The sequence below is a fragment of the Wyeomyia smithii genome, chromosome 3 (genome assembly GCF_029784165.1).
Source record: "Wyeomyia smithii strain HCP4-BCI-WySm-NY-G18 chromosome 3, ASM2978416v1, whole genome shotgun sequence".
NCBI lineage: Eukaryota > Metazoa > Arthropoda > Insecta > Diptera > Culicidae > Wyeomyia > Wyeomyia smithii.
Window position 1 is genome coordinate 173466371 of NC_073696.1, and position 20088 is coordinate 173486458.

At 35.9% G+C, this 20088-nt stretch overlaps 1 protein-coding gene across 3 annotated transcripts in view; it reads left to right on the plus strand.

The window, feature by feature from the left end:
• Positions 1-765: 765 nt before the first annotated feature.
• The window catches only part of LOC129727056 (sodium-dependent phosphate transporter 2), a 45102-nt gene continuing 25779 nt past the window's right edge, over positions 766-20088 (plus strand). The window contains exons 1-2 of one of the 3 annotated variants that reach the window (XM_055684450.1): positions 766-917; positions 989-1265. The gene's annotated coding sequence lies outside the window, so the exon portion shown is untranslated. Of the gene's footprint in view, positions 1266-20088 lie in introns of all 3 variants that reach the window. The other 2 variants (XM_055684449.1, XM_055684453.1) reach the window with 2 other exon arrangements.

Below are 20088 nucleotides of genomic sequence, written 5' to 3' on the forward strand. Positions count from 1 at the left end.
GCGATACAAAGCAAATTTTTATTCTTCATTTAAAAATCGAAGGGTAATGATATAAAGTTTTAATAAATCACGTTTTGCTCAGAAAATTACACTCTTTCAGATTATATATAAAAATCGTAAATCCGTGAATAGCTAAACAACCCAATTATACCTGCGGCGGAATACCGAGCACACATTTCTTCGAAGAGAAGAGAATTTCTTCATATACTTTCAATGAAGAAATTTTCTTCTCTTCAAAGAAACGTGTTCTCAGAATCTGGCCGCTGGTGATAAAAATTAACAATTAAAACAATCTTGAAAAAAAAAATTACAAACTGGAGCGCATCAGAATCACATCCAAAATGGGCGTTGTTATTTGCGACGTTACTCAGAAAGAAGTTATGTGAACGGAACCCAAAATCAAAAAGGACTTGTACTCATTTTTTGACGTCTACGAATATCGTTCTAAAATGAGTCAGAGTTCCTCAGTTCATGAGTTATTATTTACGAGCGTGCACAACATTCTCTCCGCTTGCCATGCCGCTGGCTTTGAACGTACTCGAAATAAAATACCTTTTTTCATTTCTTTTGTGTTCGAAAGGACAAAAGCCGGCGCGCCGTCGCAAAACCAAAACACTTCCCTTTATCTGTCAAGCGTGCTGCCTTGGTGCGAGCGAGATGTTCTTGATGTGATGCCTGGTTGCGCAAACGCGAAAATGGGATGGAACCGGCAATGTTTTTATGTGCAAAAATCCTATACTTTCTCGCGCGGTCATCGCTGCCGTTGTTGCTCATCCAGGCTTGGCTACAAATCATTTGTCCTCTCCTTAGCATTCGTTACTCAACCTCAGTCATCATTCTGCATCGTTGTATTCGCAGAAAAAAATCGTGTGCATTCGATTTTCTTCTATTATATTTCCAATAGTGCGTGTGGGACGGTGAGCAGTTTTCAATTAGATTCACTGTTGTTCGAGTAATTTCACTGTCAATTTTGCTAGCGCCGCTATAGTCCTTGTGATAATATACCATTCTCAGAAAGAAAATTTGTTTCGGTCGTTGAGTGGAAGGACAAGGCGTGGTGAAGTGCTGGGAGTAATCAATTTTTTCTTCCCGGGAAAACTTGTAAAAACCAGCTTACAGTGTAATTTACTGTAAAATTTTTTGATTCCATCGGAGTTTTATGAAATAGAACATTAAACGTGGCTTTTCGGTATACACCATAACACGAAAAAAGCAAGAAAACAGTCGGCTGTAGGGATTTTAGGCCAAAGGATAAAAGCATTCAAGTAAGTGTTTGTCTTGTTTATTTGAACGCTGGAATGTTTTTAGTGGAATAACTTGCAAATAGAACGTTACCAAATAATTTTGCATTCTAGCAACGTGAAGAAAATGTGCAATTCGGCATGAAATCATGTGTAGCACATACATGTATTATTTCTATTTAACGCGCAGTGTTGTCAGATTTCTATAAAGGTTGAGATACGTTCGCTAACTTCAAAATGTTTTATATTTTCAACACAAATAATGATATACCTAATAGTCATATGTATGTTATAGAAAATTACACGGCTCGAATTACTAATTGGTGAAATGGTAATGTGAGCTATATAAAGTATTGCTGTCAGGTTTTACAGACGATCACTCTTATTAAAGAATATTTCGTATCAATCGAATTTGATTCAATCAAGTCGTTCGCTCACTTGATTATGTTGATACCTCGAAGTTTTTTGAAGCGGAACACGGTATTGCATTTTGAGAAATGAAGCCTAACATCTACAGGCTTTTCAAAAATATAATAATTATACAATTATTGTAAGTAGAAATACGCGTTTTACAAGGTTGTGAAAACAATCTACGGATACGACAATGCTAAATTTTATTAACATCCACAACGTTGAATTTCTAGAAACTGCTTATTAGATGATTAACCGCATATGGTCGATTGTTGATGTACTCTTGCCATGTGTATATTTGACAAGTTTGAAAAGAAGAAAAAAAACAACAATTCTCATATTCCAACTTATTGCCTATTCAATGTGTCAAACGACTTCACGACTTTCACTCAGTGCTCAACAATTTATTACTATTCGAAATATTCCTTCCAAACGTTGCGGTTTTTTATGCCATGCATGGTGTGTATTCTAATTAGAACAGAGATGTAGGTAGTGCCAAGCTAAAATTGATCAACGTTGTTAGGTTAGCACTTTGAAGAAAGCAATATCCTTGATTGTCTGAAGATTGAATGTATTATGCTTGGCAACCCAGTCGCCTGTATGTGCCACAAACTTGCCCGTGTGAGCGTTTATTGGAGCGTTTTGGGCCTTGAACAGGCCTATGAAAAGACGCCATTTTTCTATGACCGAAAAATAACAAGCAAAATATTGGAACCACAGTGGGTTCGAAATGGAAATGGAGCCACAAAAAAAGTCATATACAACCCAGTGCAAAAGCATAGGCGCGTCTAAGGCCTGGCCTTGAAGCACACAGGCTGTACGCTTTGCAGCCGCACGTGTATGTGAATTGTTGGATGTTAAAAATGGATTACAGTGCATCTTTTTTACTGTTGAAAAACAGCTGGAAAATGCTACCGGGCAAAAATTGTGGAAAATATTTTATTAAGTCACGAACAACCTTCAGTAGACAGCTGAGAAAAGACAGAAAATAAAAAGATTTGTTTTATTGTACAGATGATTGGCTGTGAGGTATGCAGAGAACATGCCCATTGTTTTCTCACTGCACTGTTATGTAATCCATTGGTAAAATCTTACTTTTTTTCTGTTATTTTTATTATGTCTCATTTTAGGGACTTAATTATGTAAAACAAAAAAATACCTTTAAAATTATTGTTCAATGGTTGTAAAAAGACATAATAGCTTACGCCAACAGTCAGTCAAATGTTTCTTTTTAATTCGGTGACATAAGATTAGATTCATTGCAATGCAGTTTTAAGTTTATAGTCTCTGCAATGCTTTTTTTGCTTCTTCTATTATGCTGCGAACGACTGATGGTCGATCAAATTTTACACCTATCATTTGCTTTTAAATTATTTGGCAGAAGTTTTTGTAAGCAAATAATTTGACAGTCTAGTAACTATTATTTTTTAGCCGATATCAGCCCACTATAGTTTTTGGCTACTGTGAAATGATGAACGATTCGCAAATGAAACATAGAAAAAAGCACGAAAAACATTGATACAAGATGTTCAATGATGAAAGTAAAATATTTCTACGTGTTTTGTGCTAGTGTGTGCATGTGTATACGTGCTTGTGTATTCACACGAATGTATCATTCCATATGTCTTCTTTAATTTCAAAAAATTCATACGATACATTTTGAAGATTTCAGAATGCTATTTTGTTGGGCACTATTTTGTCTTGCAGGTTTTTGTCTTTGAAATCTTTATTACCATCCATTGCATGAACATTACACTAAATAGGAAGTAACAGCAAGCTAATATCAATTTGTGGGTTAGTGGAGAACAATTCTATCAGTCTAGCAGTAGTCTTAATGACATATAATTAGGTTGAACTTGCTTTACACGCGTCGGTGAGTATTTTACACCATTTGTACCACATATTCACGCTTTTATATACTGATAATATATAGCTAGAAATGGCTTGGTCTCTTGCAATTTAGTCATGATGGTTTGACGTAAAAGGTGCTGAAAAGATCAATAGCCAGAGCCAATGTCATATCTTCCTTTTTTACCGATGTCTCTTTTACTTGCCGGTCAGAATGTCGTCCGTTTGTTGCTGGTAAGAGTAGACATAACAAACTTGAAAACAGGTTGAGTATCTGAAAGATAAATCATTGATCAAATAATCATTGACTTTTTATAACAATTGATATACGTGCTATAAGGAGCGCACAAAGTTTTCAATTATGGTGTTTGTTAATGATACTGCGCCCAAATTTAAATAATTCTTGTTGTTACATTCATTTTCCTGTTTCTGTTCAACTGCTTTAAACCGATTGTTTTACATGTTGTAATTGCATTTATTCAGTGGTATCGACTCATGCAGTGTAATTCATAAACATGATTGTTGTGCAGCTGTATGCAAAATCTAGTATGACTAGTTTCTTTTATCGTTCCATTTTCTGTTATAGTGAGATTCAATAAACTACTGTTAAGGCTAGTTTTAATGTACAGCATTCTTGACCTTACCTAGTGCACTTAGAACCATTGCGCAAGCAGGACCGATTGAGTTGATATTTCATGCTCAAAGTCCGATTGAGCTGGAACTTTGCATAAGGATTTTCTCGAAAAGACGAAACTTTCTTAGCCCTACCGCTGAACGAAATTCGAAATATCGATTTCCATTGGCACCCTAGAGTATAGCTACACATTTCAAAATTCTATCTGCATGAGACACAAATAAAATAATTTAATTTAGTTTTTCGTGAGTTTAACATTATGTGGAATATTATATATCATATGAGTATTTTGTGGCTATGAGTGAAATTTCTATCGTTATTACATGTATTACAAATGAGACGAGTTGCGTCGAAGCATCTGTAATACGACTCAAAATGGGAGCAAAATTTATCACCTATGAAATCCAAGCATTCTATTAAAAATGTGTTGTTATCAGATACGTACATGAAAAAGATGATTTATAAAAAATATCAATATCAATTACAGCTAATTTGGAAACAAAAATAGCAGGTTGAAATCTATACATATTGGGTTATTTGCTCTCAGTTGATAATAGTTCGAGCGATTTCAATTCGATTGTGCATCAAAGAAGGTCAAAAATTAGCGTTGCTTTTTTTAAGCTGAATGCTGAAAATTATCAGAAAAATTGATGTATATTTCTGGGAATATAGAAAAAATCAGGGAAATAAATTCGAAATCTTTGTCGTCACCAAGTTTAGGCAAGTTCAATAGATTTTTTGGCATTTCAAAACTTGTTCGAACGAATTCGATTGAGTTTTGACGAAATTATACGAAAATGCTTAAAATTACCCCATGCGTTCAAGGGTCAACTTTGACAGATTAGTGAATCCCGTAAAGGTTGTATTTGAGGACACGTAAACAATATCTAGCGTTGAAAATCAGTATCTTCTGATCAATACTTTTATCACGAATTTTTAGGTAATCAATATCACTCCACTGTTTAATTTCACCCCATTTTACGGTACCTAATAGAATCATACTTAAAACACAATCTGAAAGTTTTGGATTCATAATAAACTAACAATTTCTGTTATATTTCCTTTTGTCTTTTGGTTTGGTTTTGGCTTTCAAAGCCATAAAAATATTAACTTACTGATCAAAATCAAAAAGAAAAAGTGGTTTTGATCAGGAATACTAATTTTAATAACTGATGAGTTGTCATTTGAAATAAAGCATATTTTTCTTACCCGCACTTATACACCTAAACCCGCAAAACTTTAGAATGACAGCTTGTATGACAAACTAAAAATATCTGATTTTGTTAAAAATATCGAATGATTCTAACATAGCAGTTTTATTTTTCTTTTATTGGAAGTGTGTAATACAGAAGTTGTTAGGGACTTTCCATCATCCGATTCATCAAGTGACTACTTAATAGAGCGCGATTTCCAATCAATTCCATCTGATTTCATCATATTCATCGATTATTGCTCTACTGCTGTTGTTGCTGTTAGCTTTTTCTGTTTACGTTTGAATGAATGCACAACGTGTAATGTAAAACGTGTCTCTGATTCCACTCATTATCAGTTACCAGACAACGACGCGATGAAGGTAAACATCACATGAAGATGTGATGTGAAAATTACTCCTTTAGCCATCACCAGTGGAATTCTCTGTTATCAAATCTAATTTGGATTTTAGCTGTTTCGTGATAATTAAACCTAATTGATTGGAATCATTTAGATTCGGTTTTTCGTGGACATTTCTACTGGTTCGATATGTTATAATAGGTGATTTGAATTTGAGGTTAGGTCACAAATTTACTCTAAACGGCAGTCACACATATTCAGTTGCAGTTCTGGCTAAACTGGTTTAATGTGTCTGGTAAAACTGGTTTAATGTGTTTCGATAATAATTTTTTTTTCAAGTTTTCTACTTTTCAAAAATTTATCCTTTTCCGGTTGAGTTTAAGCTTTAAGAAACCGACTTATTTAACCCTAAAATCATCTCTTTTTCAAACGATAATTCTGTGATTACATGGATTTGAAATTGCTTATATTTAATCAATTCTCGTCAGTCTAAGCGTTTGCTATGCTTAAAATTGTCATCCTATACATTAGTAAGTAGTCGGATTTCGTGATATTGATTATTAATTATTGATTAATATTAACCCATTTCCGGCGGAGAGAAATCGGATTTTATAGACTGTTCCGAAAATTATAAATACCTCTTCTTTCTTGAATAAAACAAAAAAATACAGGATTTTCGGGTCATTTTATTCTGAAATGTAGATAATAAGTGTTTTCTTTCCAGTTTCAATTCAAGTTGGGATTGTTTTTCGTAGGATACGCGAGTTCTCTAACTTTTCTCTCAACACCAGGGTTGATATTTGTTGACACTCTTGAGTGAAAGTGAAAAAAAGCATCCATAAACGTTATTTTTTTACAATCCTTTCAGAGTTCTCCCTTCCCGCTTTTTGCATGGAAGTGAACTGTCAAAACACCTCATTATATTTCATGCGATGGAAGCAAGACAACAAAATCAGTTTATCAGTTAATGAAGATTGTCAAGGCATCGGTCAGTGTCAGTGAAAAAGTGTTTCGGTGAGGTTCATTTTGGTTGAGTGGACTGTTTGGTTTTTTTTTTTCGCTTTGAAGTGAAGATCATTTGGTTGGATTTGTCGTCAAATTTCATTCCGTAACCGTGAACGATGCGCGCGATCTGTTTCATCTCAGTATAACAGCACGTTACTAGGACGCAAATTTAGTGTATCTGAAAGAGTGCTGCTATCATTGGAAGTGAAAATTGAAAATGATTGGCTGTAATTTTCGAAGAATTTTGCTGGGGAAAATGACTTTTATCAGCACTGCTCAACACTACTCATAAGCTTTTCCACAGTGTGTTCTCCGACCATTTTTACCACTTTAAGCCAATCTTTTTTAAATTTTTCAACATTGTCCGCTGGTTTGACATATTTCCTCAGCTTTGTCAAAGCCCAAAAAGTTTCAATAGGGCGTTGTTATGCTGCTTAACCATGGGTAACAACCTTTTCTGCAAACACCCTTTAACGTAAATTTTACCATTCATTGTGTCATTCGTAATGAATGGACGAGATATTTTCCCACATTCACAAATGGCCTGCCAAACCATTACCTTCTTGCCGAATTTTTCGGTGTAAATGGCTTTCACTGGTCCAGGGACATCCTTTCCCTTCGGTGATGTATAAAATTGCGGTCCTGGCAGAGTCTTATAGTCCAGTTTTATGTAGGTTTTGTCATCCATGATAACACACCCCATTATTTTGGTCAGAAGTTTGTCATAAAGCTTCCGAGCTCTCGGTTTCACAGATTCAGCTTGTTTTGGATTTCGTTTTGGCTGCTTCTGCTTCCGACGGGTCTGCAAACCCATTCTTTCCTTGGCACGCATAACGTTACTCGCCAAGGTTCCAAGCTTTTTTCGCCACATCTCGTACTGATACTGAAGGATGCCGCTTGTAGTATTCCTTAACCTTTTTTCCATTGTGGGATCAACAGGCCCGGGTTTTCTACCACGTCTTGGGGCATCAGTAAATGTGCCCTCTTCACAATACTTCCGCAATGCGGTTTGAACTGCTCCGACACTTATACCTTCTTCTCTGGCTAATTTTCTTATAGGAAGACCCCTCACGGTGCCCCATTTGTGCACAATTCGCTTTCTTTGCTCGGGAGAAAGGCCACGCATTTTCAAAATTTCGCACTAAATGTTAGAAAAAATGACAGCATCTGTTTCTTTTGGATGTAAACAACAGGACGCAGTCAAAGTTTGGTTGAATACTGCACGTTATTTGAAATGACGGTTGATCGTAAGTGTATTTATAATTATCGGAACGGTCTATACCTCAAAAAATGATTTTGAAACTCGTGTTACTAAGCAACTATATGCACGAAAGACACCAACTATAGATTGCATATTGTAGGTCGATCTTTTATCTAACCGTATTAAATAGTTTCGTTGTTCGAAACTGCTAGTATAATTGTTAAATTACAGTCAAACCTGTTTTTGTGAGAGGGATAGGGTCCGCACAAAATAAATCGCATAAAAAAAAATCGTTCGAAACTTCACGTGCAGCTTCAAAACAATATTTCCACCCTTTTTTCATGCAGTGGATAGAGACCGCATAAAAAAAATTCTCAGTTGAAAATAACTCGAAAGTTTTTGATTCTGATTTAGAAAGCCTATGAGAACAGTTATAAAACATCTTACATCGGATTGATAAACGTAACTTTTTTTAACATACTAATCCTTTCAACCATGTTTCTTCGTAGGCTAGCAATTCGTGACTTTTACTACGTAAAACTGGCTAAAATGGTAATTCTTTGACGCAAACTTATGTAATGCGTGGGAATTCATTCCAAGAATCTGAAAAACTAAATGGTTGAAAATGTGGTAATCGCATAAAAAAGTCGCACAAAATAAATTTCGCACAAAAAAAGTCGCACAAAAACAGGTTTGACTGTACAATCAAAGTTTATATGTCAGATGATGCCATACGGCATCACCCGCCGGAAATGGGTTAATGGATTTAAAATAACCGTATCTCATCACACCGTCGCTCAGAGCGTTCTCCAAGGCTAATTAATACAAGTGATGTCATTTCTGCAGGTGTGTAAGATGCGTGTTTGTATACAAGATTGTCGATGGTGTGATACATGTTGTCGTTTGCTGTGTATAAGAGGGATAGACAAATTTACTCACGACTAGTGCTTCAATATCTACCGCAAAATATGTTCTTGCTCTGAAATTTGTTGCTGTATTTATTCCGTTATAACGCGATTATTTTGTGTATGAATATAAAAATAGAAATTTAGGTTTTTGCAATTAAATTAACATCTAATGCCTTGTTCAGATTACGCCGGATATCACCTGATATCGCCAGATGATATCGGATATCACCTCGAGCGTTCACATTAGAGTGAGTTGATATGATTTGACATTTGCTTTGGTTATTAAAAAGAGAAGGAAACAAAAACAGGTCAAAGCTAAAACAGGACAACAAGAGCAATGGGATTAGGATAGAGATGTCAGCGAGTTGGCTTGCACCAACGCGAACAATGAGCATAAAAGAGAGGTGGGGAGGAGAGTGAATTTTTCTAGTATTAGTAAATGCTTCAAATGTAAACAACTAGACGAACTCAATGGGAAACCCAAATAGCTACGTCACTATTTGGCATCAACTATGGGCGGAGGGGGGCGAGCAGAGGGACGCGTGCAAGTGTTGGTAAGTTTCCTCCTCACCTCTCTTATATACTCATTGCAACGCGAACTCTCATATGCAATTGTCAACATGTGCGGGATGAAAATAGCAAAAATATTTCCTTCCCTTTTTCTCGCATGCAGCGCGAAGTGCGAAATTTGTAGGGTTGCGTCAAATGTCTGTTGGCCGTGTTGCCAACTGCTTGAAATGTGGTTATTATTGGTTTTCGAACATGATATCCGCGATAGCATGTAGCCGAGGTGATATCCGTTGACAGCTCGATTCTATGGGATATCAGGTAATATGGATGGTGATATGGCCTCGATAGCACGAATCGCCTGATATCAGGTGATATGCGGTGTAGTGTGAACGGGGTATAACAATGCACAATGGTCCAGAAACTAAATTTAGGGGGAAATTTGGGTCTAGAGCTCTATAGCAACATTTTAGAGAAAAACTTTCTTCTACAAAGTTGTTACATATGATAAAGCGCTTATTGAAAAATTATCAAAAATTAGGGTGACCAACATTTTCGATGCAATCAAGTATCTAACTTTTTTATCTTTGTAGATACAAGAAATATTGTTCTACAATGTTATAACTCTTTTTTCAGTCAAGAAAAACGCCAATATTTTTTTTTTTGCTTTTGTTTCTTTTCTGTTCCTTTCTCTTCAGTTATAAGAGATGTTAAGCAAATCTATTAACAACTATAGCAAAGCAAAGCCTTAGTTCTTCGTTCGTAACTTGATCTTCTGTTTATTATATACAGACTTCGCGGCCAACTGAGTAAGGACCGTGCGGAGCTAGCGCTACGACCCTATTAACACTAACTATCTCTCCCTAGCCGGGACTCGAACATACGATTACTGGCTTGTTAAAACAGCATCGTATTACGATCATCAGCCAAATGAATACTATTAAATAGGGTTTATTCGTTTGATGCACATGTTTCAAATAACTTCATATCCGAGTTCTTCACATTGAGAACCACATTGTGAGATGTAGGGATATTAGGGGCATAATGAGCACACGGGGCGAAATGGGCACCCCTCTTTTAGGCGAAACTACGCATTTTTTAATACAATATGGTATGCGGAACTCTTCCAGAGTTACTACAGTATCTCTTTATGTAGAAAAAAGTTATTTGTCTGTTTAAAATATGGATATATATTGAAAAAATCAAATTGGTTCCCGAATGTTGGAAAATTATTATTATTGCGCACTACAAAATAAGCTTCTACGGTCGTTTAAATGGCTCAATCAAGTATGTAGACACATCAATATGACGTATGGGTCGTACCCCAAATTTCATCATCATTGAAGTTTTGATTTTAAGCTATAATTAGTGTTGAAATCTCATGTTAACTTTAACTAATTCGATAGGGGCGAAATGGTTACCTTTAGGTGGGGTGAAATGAACACACCTTGTCACATAAACTTACCTGAAATTCATTTCAGTAGACTTGTGAGTTTGTCTGTTTCCATAGTCAGTGTTTGTTTACAGTGATAGAGCGAGCATATATTAGAAAATCATTGAGACCAAATCGGTCAGAAAAAGGGACTGCAGGCAGAATTGGCCACCATAAGGCGCGACGGGACATTCACAAAACAAGCCGCCAAGTATCACGGCATCTCGCGACAAACGTTGGCGCATTAGTTGTACTTCTACACAGTTTCAAGATATGTTCTATAAGAGTGCTCATTATATCCCGTGGGTGCTCATTATGCCCGTGGGTGCTCATTGTGCCCCACACATCAACTGATTGCTAGATTTTGAAGCATGAATCTAATTTGTGTTTTTCACCATTATACGATAAACTTTTCAATTTGTGAATAGTGTACCTTTAATTATAGATAGTTAATTCAAGTTTTGCACTGAAGACAGCTTAAAATTTTTGTCGTTTTCCATGCTTAAATCCGCAACCAAGTTAGGGTGCTCATTATGCTCCTATTCCCCCTACGAGTTACGCTTAGAAGTAGTGATAAAAAGAACCGAAATTTAGTCCGACTTTATTTAAAAACTTTTAGAAAAACATCCCACCTGAACTGTCCCATATGAAAAATAAATGCATAGCAGTCCCGTATAATTTTCATCCCATTTTAAACATTAATTATAAGCAATCAGAAAACTTTAAAAAAATGTAAAATCATCATTGCACGTTAAAGATCCAAGAATGAATAAATAAGATGGTTGGGAAGCTTGTCCATCACGGACAGTGCTTCCCAAAATGCACGATTACCGGCAAAATTCCAGCAAACGCTGTTTTTCTCACTGCATCGGCGAAAAAAACCTCCACTAAATTTTGTACTTCAACCAGTCTTAGTTTTTATTATTTGACAACAAACAATCTTTTTTCGGATATTTTTTCATGACATTGTTTTCAAAACTCAAAAATTCTTCCTTGGCTGTATCCGAATTCGACTAATATTCTCGAATTAACTCCATTTGTACCAATAATATTTATTTTACACTTCCATTAGACATTATTAATACCGAACATTCACACTACTACTGTTCAAGTGTTATATTTCGACACCAAACTCGCTCCTTATCTGTCATAATGAAATGACGATGGGACTGGCATGCATTTATTTTGCAGCTGGCGTATATGAATAAATGCATAACAGTCCCATCTTAGAAATTCCTGGATAAGGCAGTTTTTATGATCAGTTTTACAACCAGAGTATATTTCTAGTTAAATTGTGAATGCATTAAAGTATTATCCTCGAAGAAAGTACAATAATTCTAATCAGGGGAAAAAGTATACCGAGCGATGACATTTTTTTGATGACATCCGAGAGCGTCCCTCTATGACAGTGTTTGGTTTTGGCAAAATAAAGACAGCCGACAGATAAAATATATTGCGACTATAACGTTGCCGTCTAGTTCCTCATACACGAATGTTTTTTTCTTTGCTGTTCCCATGTCGACGATAGCATGTATGGTGGCATATAACATTCGGTATGCGATACACACATCCTTCAGTGCACAGACGCCCGATTGCCGAGTTTGCTTTTCTTTGCATGAAAGCTATCGCAAGCTGCCGAACAGTCCTTATGCTTCTTCTTCCCACAGTCTTTTTTAACAGCCGTCACCCGACATCCACATAGGCAAATAAAAAAAGAGAGGGAAAATGTCTCCGGTGGATTCGGGTTGTTACCGACACGCGTTGTTTGGGTAGTGCTGACACGACCGTCTGTATAAAAAACAGCTTCTCTTTTCTACATTCGCAATCCCGAAGACATCCTTTAAATAATGCCGAATCGAAACACGGAGTACATTTTTCGTTTCCTTTTGTGATGCTCTGTTGCCAATACGTTCTCAATATAACTATCGGACTGCCAGCACGATAGGTATCACGAACAAACAGAAACAGGGAAGAAAACTCTTAGCAGACATTAAAAAAAAAAGACTGTACCATGGGCATGCCTGATTCTAACCTTGGGAAACATAAAATACGAATGAAATTCTAACATTGAAATCGCATTTTCTCGCTCTTCATGTTTTTCCATATGGGACAGTTATGCTTTAATGGGCAGTACAGCGCTTTTTCGATTTTATTATCGTTCATTACTCGCCAAATTCACGCTTGATTTTCTCACGCTTTTTTTTTCGTTTTCATCACGCTTTTCCAAAAATATTCTTGATCAAGAATAATGTACTTCCAGTTGTAGAAAAAGTATTTCAAACATAATTTTCACTTGAGCCTTGTGTCCTTGAATAGTTTTATGAACTCAATTTATTTGATCAATTTTTTGGATAGGACGACAAAATGTCACATACACTCAAGTTGCTTTTTACGCGGAGGATACGTGCCGCGTAAGAAAACCGCGTAAATTCCGTAATCCACGTAAAGAAAACCGCGTAAATTCCGGAATCCGCGTAAAAAAACGCGTAAATTCCGGAATCCGCGTAAAAAGCGACCTTAGTGTATGTTACAACTTATTTGTGTCATAATTTTCTATAAAATGAACAGTGAACTGCGTATTTTTTTGATTTTGGAGCAAAAATTACGTGTTCGATCAGTTGAGAAAGAAGATCTATTGATACCTCAATTAGCCTTGAAGTTTGGTGCTCATAGGCCGTCGATTAAAAAATTATGAAATCTAGCAACTCCGCAATTTCACATTGACAAGCATTAGACTCTCCTGATTATGCTAAGGAATGGTCAGTACAAATCATATTGTATTGCATGTATAATTGCCTTGAGGAAGTTGGAAGTTGGCATCATTTTACTCAAAATATAAATTTCAATCTAACACAAAAAATCTATTTTTTATCATTTTGCTAAATTCACAATTTCGACAAGTTCACTGTAAATTTTTTTTTTACCGTGATAAAATCGAAAAAGCACTGTACTTGAAAATGGTAAAAAGATAGTAAAGCATAATTTCTTGCTAGTTTTTAAACACAATATTCGCACCACATCCGCACCATTTCAACAAGGAATATTCAACTTTTCAAGCATTATGCCTCCCAACCAAAAAGCTATCTTTTTCTCTCTCTCCCTCTTTTTTTTCATTCTGTCTCTTCATTTTACTTCTGTTTTTTTCTTATTCTCAATCTTTTTCTCTCTCTCTCTATTTAACTGTCAGTTAATTTATTCTTGAGTGGCCCGGACCCATCACGGAGTAGCAAGCATTGATATGTACAGTCTGAACTAATGTCGAATTCTCTTCCGCGGTGTAGCTACACCGTCCCGGACTACACTTTGCAGCTTAAAAAAGCATTTCCAGTGTTGTTGCATTAGTATGCGTAATATTGGGGATAGCTGTCAATTTGTTTTGTTTCGGTCATTTGTCTCGTTTTCTTTTCATATTTCCATCTTGCAAATGTGCTGAAAAAAAAAACCTGACACCACGTGGAACGAGAACCAAAGCAAACCAGTTTTGACACATACGTGTGAATGTGTTGGTAACTCCCAAAAGTACACTCTGCTTAATTCGGGTGAAGTCCGGGACAGAAAAAGTATAGTCAGAGACAGAAAAAGTGCAGTCTGGAAAGTGAAAAATGAAACATTTACGGGGTAAAAAGCGTAGTCCGAGTGTAGCTACACTGCGAAAACTAAGCTAAGCTAATCTCTCTCTCTCTTTCCATTCAACTATCCCTCTCACTTTCTCTATTTTTTTTTCTAACCATGTTTCTCCTTCCATTTGTTCGTCTATACATATATGTTTGCGTCGAACGTAAGCCTGTTTTCCGGATATACCTGAACTGATGTCAATCAATTGAAATATTTCATAATTTAATAGTTTAATATTGAATATTATTGTGATTGGTGGTTATTTTTATGGGAACCAAGAGAAATGGATTAATTAAAATCTTTTAACTCATTTTTACAAGAAAAAAATATTTACAGTAAAAGTTGTGGTACGTTTCACCAACAGGTCCGATTAATTTTGGATTTTCAACTGTAAAATGTGTTCTCGAGGTACCATGCTCTAGGGATGGGCGATACTGTCTGAAGTATCGATACCTGAGTACTCGAATACTTTTGCACAAAACGATACCAAGTATCGTGGTATCGGTATAGAAAGTATCGATGCCAAAATACTCGATGCTTTTGGCCGAAGTATCGATACCGTTGGTATCGATACTGGTATCGCCTATCCCCAATAGAAGGCATCGGTGGTATCGGTATCGTTTCAAAGTATCGTTGGCAAAGTATCGATACCGCTACTCATCGCTAGCAACGAGTATCGATGCCAAAATATTCGATGCTTCGGCTCCATGTATCGATACCGTTGGTATCGATACAAGTATCGCCCATCCCTACCATGCTCGTCTAACAAGCCAGTTATCGTATGTTCGATTTCCCGATCGAGACAGATTGTTAGGATTGTAGCCCTAGCTCCAGTAGGACAGTAGGATTGTAGCGCAAGCTCCACTAGGACAGCAGGATTGTAGCGCTAGCTCCACTATTGTCCTGTACTGCGAAGTCGGTGTCGTATAAACAGAAGGTCAAATTTAGTATCGGAATGTAGTATGTATTTATATAACAATCACGAGCAACTGTCGAATTCATTATCGCAATGCGGTATTTTACGTTTACAGCTGTCTAATTGTGAGTAAGCAAAATCAACTGGATGACTATTTTATAATCTTCCAGGTAACACACAAAATTTTATTATAATAAATTACGGTTCATAATGAACATCTTTTAAAATTGTTATCTTAATGACATAAAATGCATGTAAGCATATTCTTATAATATGCATGATGCACAAAAAATGCCGTCAGCAGGATAAAGCGTGATTCGGTGATTTTTATCTAGGTGTTAAAAGGTGTGTCTTGTGTACGTGACAACACTCGTACTTCAGCCTGCTGAACACTGTTTCGAGTACAAAGTTCATTCTTCAGAATCTTATCAATACGCAGTTTTATTTACTTTTCAGTGAGTGACAGCGTGGCAACAGATTACGCTCCCCTTCACATTTTCACGTGTTTGTCGTCGGTCAGTCGGAATCAGTCGTGTGACTAGCGATGACGATGCATGAAGATGTTTGAAGCATGTACATTAGTTATCCAGGCTTCGTACGTAATCATAAAATGCGTTAATTGAGCATTAATATTGATGTGGTCGGTTTACTCAACTAGAAAATGATAAGGTTGCGGTTGACTATCAACAAAGATAACTAGAACAAGATACCTAACTTCCATATTTTCCATACATTTTGAACACGACCGATTTCCGACGGTTAGTGCTGCAATCTGATGACTTAAATTCTCATAAAATTGTCACTATGAGCAAAACCGATTTATCGTGCATAGTCCGTCATCGATCGTTGAGCTGATCAAGATTGTATATGAAAAAGGTATAGCAGTTTGGTCAGCTCGACGCTTAAGGATAACATGCAGATTAATGATATTGCCATTTTTGCACTGAATGCTATTACCATATTTTTTGCACTTCAAAGTACGAAAGAAAAGTGTGAAATTGACTGTCAGAGTAGGGGATTATATTGAGGGGTTATATTTATTATCAGATCCCATTCTACCAAAACTTAAGGTTTGATATGTCGCAAGCCTGGTTTCAGAACCAGAGCTTTGAAAAATCCTTTTCTAAAAAGACGCTTGAACGTTTTCTCGTTCAGTTACATGCTTTCCTTCTTGTGCGATCCTTCGCTCATTTTCAACTTGTATCTGCAGCATGTTCAATTTCAAAGAACGGTTTAAAGCAGAGCGAATGTGGAACGAGCTGCGGGCAACGTTTGCTTCCGCAAAAGGACCGCCGCTTTGTCTTTCATGTCCGTCATAAAATCGTCTGCCGGCGTTCACATACCACTTTTCGTTTGCGTTCATGATCGACCGAAAAAACAGTCAATCAGTTTTCAACATTCACGAATATGCAACGGGCTGCGTGCGTTTTTTTTTTTTTTTTTTTAAGGGGGATTTGTTAGTAGCTTAAGTATTTATGATAAATATTAGTAAATAATGAGTATGTGTGTCCAATCACAAATGGTGACTTCTCAACACCGTTAGAAATTTGTAATTTTAATTGTTAGGATTTGTTTGCTTTCGCAATTAGGACTTATCATTCGTAGGGATTTAAACCTACTTGTCAGAAAAGGGGAAGTAAACTTACAACTAACTTAATTGCTAACTTATTGGCTATAAAGAGAGCTTATCGTAGCAATTGAGGATTGCAACGATTTTTGTCGAAAATTGTTAATAATTTTATTTGACATAGCTTCTAATGGTTCAACACCAGTAAGTCTATGTAATTTGAGTGTACCAAACCAAGGAGGACGCTTCAAAATCATTTTCAGAATTTTATTCTGAATCCTTTGAAGCGTTTTCTTCCTTGTTGAACAGCAACTTGACCAGATCGGTACAGCATAAAGCATTGCTGGTCTAAAAATTTGTTTGTAAATCAAAAGTTTGTTCTTTAAACAAAGTTTAGAATTCCTGTTAATGAGAGGATATAAACATCTCGTATATTTGATGCACTTGGCTTGTATACTCTCAATGTGCTCTTTGAAAATAAGTTTTTTATCATAAATTAGTCCCAAGTACTTAACCTTGTCGGACCAACTTAAAATAACCCCATTCATCTTGACAACGTGATTATTGTTTGGCATGAGGAAAGAAGCCCTAGGCTTATGCGGAAAAATTATCATTTGAGTTTTAGAAGCATTGGGAGAGATTTTCCACTTTTGCAAGTAGGAAGAAAAAATATCTAAACTTTTCTGCAATCGACTGCATATGACACGAAGACTTTTTCCTTTTACGGAAATGCTTGTGTCATCGCAGAACAATGACTTTGTGCATCCTGGAGGCAAATCAGGAAGATCTGAAGTGAATATGTTGTACAGGACTGGACCCAAGACTGAACCTTGAGGTACACCTGCTCTGACAGGAAATCTATCAGATTTTGAATTCTGATAGACAACCTGCAGAGTTCGATCAGTAAGATAATTTTTTAAAATTTTGATTAGGAAAATTGGAAAATTAAAAGTTTGCAATTTCGCAATCAAACCTTTATGCCAAACACTGTCGAATGCTTTTTCTATGTCTAAAAGAGCAGCTCCAGTGGAATAACCTTCAGATTTGTTAGCTCGTATCATATTAGTAACTCTGAGCAATTGATGAGTTGTGGAATGCCCATGGCGAAATCCAAACTGTTCATTTGCAAAAATTGAATTTTCGTTGATGTGTGACATCATTCTGTTAAGAATAATTCTCTCAAACAGTTTACTTATTGAAGAAAGCAAACTGATTGGTCGATAACTTGAAACTTCAGCTGGGTTCTTATCCGGTTTTAAAATGGGAGTAATTTTTGCATTTTTCCATAATTTGGGAAAATATGCAATTTTGAAGCAGCAATTGAAAATTTTTACTAAAAATTCCATTGTGCTCTCAGGGAGATGTTTGATTAGTATATTAAAGATTCCATCGTCACCAGGTGCTTTCATATTTTTGAAATTTTTAATAATTGATTTAATCTCATTCAAGTTAGTTTCAATTATTTCTGCAGGTAAAAAATTCTGGGAAGAAATTAAATCAAATTGACGTGTGACTTCATTTTCAATTGGACTCACAAAATTCAAATTTGAGTTATGAACACTCTCAAACTGCTGAGCAAGTCTTTGAGCCTTTTGTTCATTGGATACAAGAAAACGTTCACCATCTTTTAAAACTGGAATAGGCTTTGAAGGTTTCTTAAGAATCTTCGACAGCTTCCAAAATGGTTTTGAATATGGTTTCAATTTTTCAACTTTAGTCTCAAAATTTTGATTTCTCAGAAGAGTAAATCTATGTTTAATCTCTTTCTGTAAATCTTTATAAATAGTTTTAAAAACAGGGTCACGAGAACGTTGATATTGACGTCTGCGGACATTTTTCAAACGAATTAGAAGTTGAAGATTTTCGTCAATTATTGGTGAATCAAATTTCATTTGAGCCTTTGGAACAGAATAATTCCTGGCATCAACAATTGCACATTTTAATGCTTCCAAAGCGGAATCAATATTCACTTCGTTTTGCAAATCAAGCTCATTATTGAAATTTCTCTCAATATGAGTTTTGTATCTTTCCCAATTAGCCTTGTTATAATTAAAAACAGAGCTCATAGGGTTTAAAACTGATTCATGTGATAAAGAAAAAGTTATTGGAAGATGATCAGAATCAAAGTCAGCATGTGTGATCAAATCACTACATACATGACTTTGATCTGTAAGCACCAAATCAATTGTTGAAGGGTTTCTTACAGAAGAAAGGCATGTAGGACTATTCGGAGACAAAATAGAATAGTATCCTGAAGAACAATCGTTGAATAAAATTTTGCCATTGGAATTACTTTGAGAATTATTCCATGAACGATGTTTAGCGTTAAAATCGCCGATTATGAAAAATTTCGAACGATTTCTGGTGAGTTTTTGTAAATCACCTTTAAAATAATTTTTGAGCTCGCGTGTGCATTGAAATGGTAAATATGCTGCGGCAATAAATAGAATGCCAAGTTCAGTTTGAACTTCAATTCCCAAAGTTTCAATAACTTTCGTCTCAAGATGGGGAAGAGCACGATGTTTGATTCGGCGATGAATAACAATTGCAACTCCACCGCCGGAACCCTGAATCCTATCATATCTATGAACCACGTAATTGGGATCATATTTTAATTTTATGTTAGGTTTCAAAAATGTTTCAGTAATAATTGCAATATGCACATTATTTACTGTTAAAAAGTTAAAAAGCTCATTCTCATTGGCCTTCAATGAGCGAGCATTCCAATTTAATATTTTAATTGTTTTATTTAAAATCATTGCTAAATTTTAAATTAGAAACAATTTTAATAGTAAAATTTGTGCCTATTTGAATGGCTTCAAACATTGATTTTGCCTGCAACATGGCGTTCATAAGATCGAACATTGCCTGTTGCAAAAAAGAAAGTTTACCTGCCGTAATAGGCCCCAGGCAGTTGACATTAGAAAAAATATTTTGGGCAGCAATATTAGCTGGAGTGATAGGTGTACAATTATTTTCTAGCCTGTTTTGCTTACCCATATTAACGGTCATTTTCGAACTACCAACACTAGGCGGTATAATGTTCGAACTACCTGTAACCTGTGCATAAGTTAAACGGGTATGCAAAGGAGTAGGTAAACTATGCGTCACTGGTACGCTTGGAGAATTTTGTTTTGAAGTTGGTTTTAATTGAGAAATTGAATTTTGTTTACCTTGCCTTGCCTTAACAATTGCTAAACGGACTGGGCATTGATAAAAATTTGACATATGGTTGCCGTTACAATTCGCACA